At 32.0% G+C, this 4,375-nt stretch overlaps 1 long non-coding RNA gene across 1 annotated transcript; it reads right to left on the bottom strand.

The window, feature by feature from the left end:
- Window positions 1–213: 213 nt before the first annotated feature.
- On the bottom strand, window positions 214–3,945 carry LOC123686354. The gene is made up of 3 exons (XR_006748459.1): window positions 3,752–3,945; window positions 900–2,199; window positions 214–841 (listed from the first exon to the last, which is right to left on the bottom strand). It is a non-coding gene; the product is annotated as an uncharacterized LOC123686354 (long non-coding RNA).
- Between the last annotated feature and the right edge of the window lie 430 nt (window positions 3,946–4,375).

Below are 4,375 nucleotides of genomic sequence, written 5' to 3'. Positions count from 1 at the left end.
AATTAGAAATCTTAGAATTTCTATATATGTCTAATTATCGAGAAAGATAAAAAAAATGTTCATTCAAAATTGATTCCGGAGTGGTGTAAAATAAATAAGTAAAAGAAAAAAATATGTCTGAAATTTACATTTATTTTATCATAATCTATTAAACATACTTATTTGTAAGATTTAAAAAATTTTCACTGATATTCAAAGCATTACTGAAATTTGATATGGGAGCTCTCCCAAATTAAAACGAGAATAAATTTTTTCAAATAATTTTAATGGAGACAATTATAAATATATGTACATAAGTATATACACAAAACTTAATATTTTGATAAAATGAGTTTAGACATTTTGTCTGATGGTTGCCGATCTTCCATGAAGTTCATCATCAATTAGTTTAGATTCATTTTGCATTCTACATTTCAAGAATATACTAATATTTGAAATTTTTCTGATGATTTGAACTTCTTGCAGTTTCTCTTCAATAAATTCAGTATACACAAGGTGTGCAGGGGTAAAGAGATCTATTTTTGCTGAAAAATATTTCATAGCTCTATTCACCGAAACTTGTTTTGTTTTCCTCAATTCGTCTTCACTAACCAATGCCCTAATTTGTTTATCTAAAGAATTTGCTATTGAATATACAATATGTGATGCATGAACTAAAAATTTTATGTTTTTGGTGTTGTTGTAGATGTAGATAGTAAAATAACACCTGAATTCATATTTAACTCTTCAAATTTTACAGAAGTTATTGCAGTAGTAGTAGTAGATTCTGTTGCTGAACTAGTATCTGGGTGTATACTTAAACCCACATCCATTGCTTCTTCAACACCTGCAGTATAGCCATCTAAAATATAAAAAGTCAGTCATAAAAAAATAATAATTTGGATTCGGATTTCACTTACAGGTTTCGGTACGTTCTTCTTTAAATGTTTTGGGATATTGAATACACTTGGTAATGCATCAAGTTTCAAAATTTTTCTTTTATAACCTGGTATGATGTAAAATCTTATGATAAAAAATGCACTTATTCTACTTGTTTATAATTGAAACCAATTTTCCCTTCCTACAGCTCTGCTCAAATGTTTTAAAATACCTGGGCGTTTAAAAGGAAACCTGAAATAATGAAAACATAAAGCTTTTGAAGTTATAAAAATTTACAAATTGAAAATTGTTACATTGAAAATATTTTCTAATCAACATACGAGTGGAACGCCACAGGCTCATTTTTGTTGTGTGAATTTCGGCATCAATTAACAGCACAGCATACAACCATTGTTGAATCAACTTTCGCTCTCTTTATACCTATTTATTTCTCAAAAACTAGCAGATTCATAACGTATAGTATGAAGGTTTTCAAAGTTTAAAATAAGTTTTGGGAGACTTATTTCCTGTTTTGATGCGGTTTACTTATGTATTTTCTCATTAAATACTCCTCAACATCATCATAAAAACGATATTAAATTAAATAACCACAAAAACGTCATGAGAATCAGCTGATATTTGTAAATAAAAAACCTATAGAAAGAGATGTCCTTCCCACAAATGCCCCATCTCTCTCATACACTTTTGGGCACATTTTTAGGCGAATTCGCGTACCTACGGGTACCTTCCATTTCTCTCTTCAGTTCACTGTTTCAAACTGCCAAAATATATTTATTTATCACTATACTTTTATAAACACATTGTTGAAATGTAATTACATGTTAAGGGTGCTACAGCTAACATATCAACCATGACTAGAAACATACAAACACAAATGAGTATCAAACATTAGCCAAAATCACAGATTATATAAGAAGGACGAAAATTTTTTCGAGTATCTAGTTCAACTTTTAAAAAGTTTGGAAATTTAAAAAAAAGATAGATCACGTCATTTATATTTCAAGGCTTGTCACAGTTTGACTTTGGATTAAGTATGTATATTTATTCAAGTGAAATCTACATTCGAAGTGAATACAAGCGCGCAAAAGTTAATTTCTTTGAATGAAATTGGGAAGCGATCTTGTATAGTCTGTCCCTCGTTCTGTCCTGCATTATACGATTGTTCCTGCTGCTTTAACACCCCATTGAACAACAGATTTGGCTTCTATTACATACTTAAAGAAGGCTCTTCACCCATGTCCTTCGTAGTTTATTTAGCATTAACTAAACCCACTCACCCTTCAGCAAGCAAATTTACTGCAGGTTGTCAACACAGATGTCCTGAAAAGACAAGAATTCTCATCACTTCCTCACCCTAAAACAGCATTGGGAAAACGAAGGAGTCATAAAAGAAACCTTCGGGAAATTCAAGCTATGAAATGACTCCTCAATACCAAGAAATTGATCGGTTTTTACCGATCTCATAGAAGGATAACGGAAGAATCGATCTAGACATGGTTTTGATCACGTAAACGAAAATCTAATAGATTCATTTTCGCGGTAAAATCCTCTACGGTCGTGGAAATCTAATTCTAGATTCAATGATGTTCAACACGTAATAACTCAATTGAGATTCAAACAAGCGATCGTATATCTCGACTGGTATAACCATTTCAGGAGACTTCTTGTATATTGTCAACACGTTCAGAGCGATTTCGAAGTTTTCCAGTAATTTTTTTACAATGAATTATTACTATGGGATCACATGGTGAAAGAAACGATTCTGTTTCCAGAAGAAAGAAAATTTGAAACCTTTTCGAAATAATCGAAAATCATCACTTGTATTACCGATTTGATATGTTGCTTCACAATTGGAAATTGTTGTTTTTTTTTGTTTTTTTTGTTTAAGGGTTATGTAGTGAAGCTTGAGACCCGATATTATGTTGCTTTTGCTCTTTATCACAAATAAAGGGACTAAATTATTATTAATCTTTGGCCCAAATGCCTGTATTTTTCGAAAGTCAAGACTGATATAGAATGATTGTGTTTGACTCACTGAAGAATTCAAAATTTAAAAAATATCTACCGATCTACTTGAAAATTAGAAGCCAGTTACAAAAAAAAAGGTATGTTACGTCCAGAGTTATTGGGAATTTTAATAAAAAAAGATGCAAGGGGATACAACAAGGTTATGCTTATACTCGCAGAAAATTAAGGAAATCATTCATCTCGCATTCATAATATTCCGAATAAAACCTTATACTTATAGAGTATAAGCATTCCATTCACATGTTATTCATAAACCTCTCCTTTTACTATAAATAAGAAGGATATTTTTCAATAATTTCAAGTGTGGTAATGAACAGTTCTAGCAATGACAGATATTGTTGAACTGAGAGATATTAAACACTACAAGCAGTTAAGGTAGTCTTGACTTCACTAGATTGTAGTTTGATGTCCGATTGAGTCTCTTTTCGCATAGTAGATGCTCCACTCACTCTATGCTGGGTTGATCCATTAAGTAGAAAAATTGGCGAACTCTATGTTCATAATTCAAAATTTATCACTTGAATATTCTATTGAAGTAAATGAATACAATAAGATCATTATAGGCCCATCGTTAGAGACTTTTTGAACAATAATTTTGGTAATTCAAGGATTAGTCGAGGAGAGGCTCTCACAACTAGCTTTGCAGATCACCTGATTTTGATCCCATATGAGTGGAGTTATCCAAAGACTCTGGTATATTGTACTGAAATACATACTCGGGTTCAGCTAATTTCAAGAATACAAGAAGCTAGCAGGGAAATAAAAGACAAATATTCTCAAACGAGCACAAAAATGTATCAACCAAAATGGAGGACATCTTGAGCTGTTTATGTAGTTTGCTTACCCCTAATTTTTGATATTTTGTTCTATTCAATGGCTGCTTTCATCAAGATATACACAATTTCATGAACTATTATTGAATATTTGGCGAGTCTTACTCGAGCCAAGTTTTAGGTGCGCCCTCTCCCGGAGATATAGTGTTTCGTCCCGAGATCGCTGGTGAAGTCTTCAGTTAGGCTATCCAGCGATCTTTGCCTAAGACACACCCTCTCACATATCGTTGAGAAGTGACTGTGTTGCAATGCGACGAGTGACGACCCCTTTAAACCCGCCGGGGCCGATGTTAGTTCTACCTATAGCGCCATCTCGGAGCAGACACAGTCACTACAAATACATCTTATTTTTTTCATTTATTTGAATGAAATATTCGAGCATTCAATTTTTGTACATATTTTCCAATTTTTCTTCTTTTGATTACAAGTAGGGGTAACTTCTTGGTAACTACACATTGATTTGGTCTGAAGTTATAAAAAAGGAAAGCTTATGTATTTAATAATAGTTAGTGATTTGAAAATAAAAAGGAAAAAGGATAGTTTCATTTATTTATTATCAAAAGTGACTTATAACCACATTTCTCTAGAAAACTTCATTTCCATATTGAAAAGATCAAAAGCAACAACGTGTTAAT

Source organism: Harmonia axyridis, chromosome X (genome assembly GCF_914767665.1).
Source record: "Harmonia axyridis chromosome X, icHarAxyr1.1, whole genome shotgun sequence".
Taxonomy (NCBI): Eukaryota; Metazoa; Arthropoda; class Insecta; order Coleoptera; family Coccinellidae; genus Harmonia; species Harmonia axyridis.
Note: the sequence above shows the minus strand (reverse complement) of the source record. Positions and strands in the feature narration are given on the sequence as shown.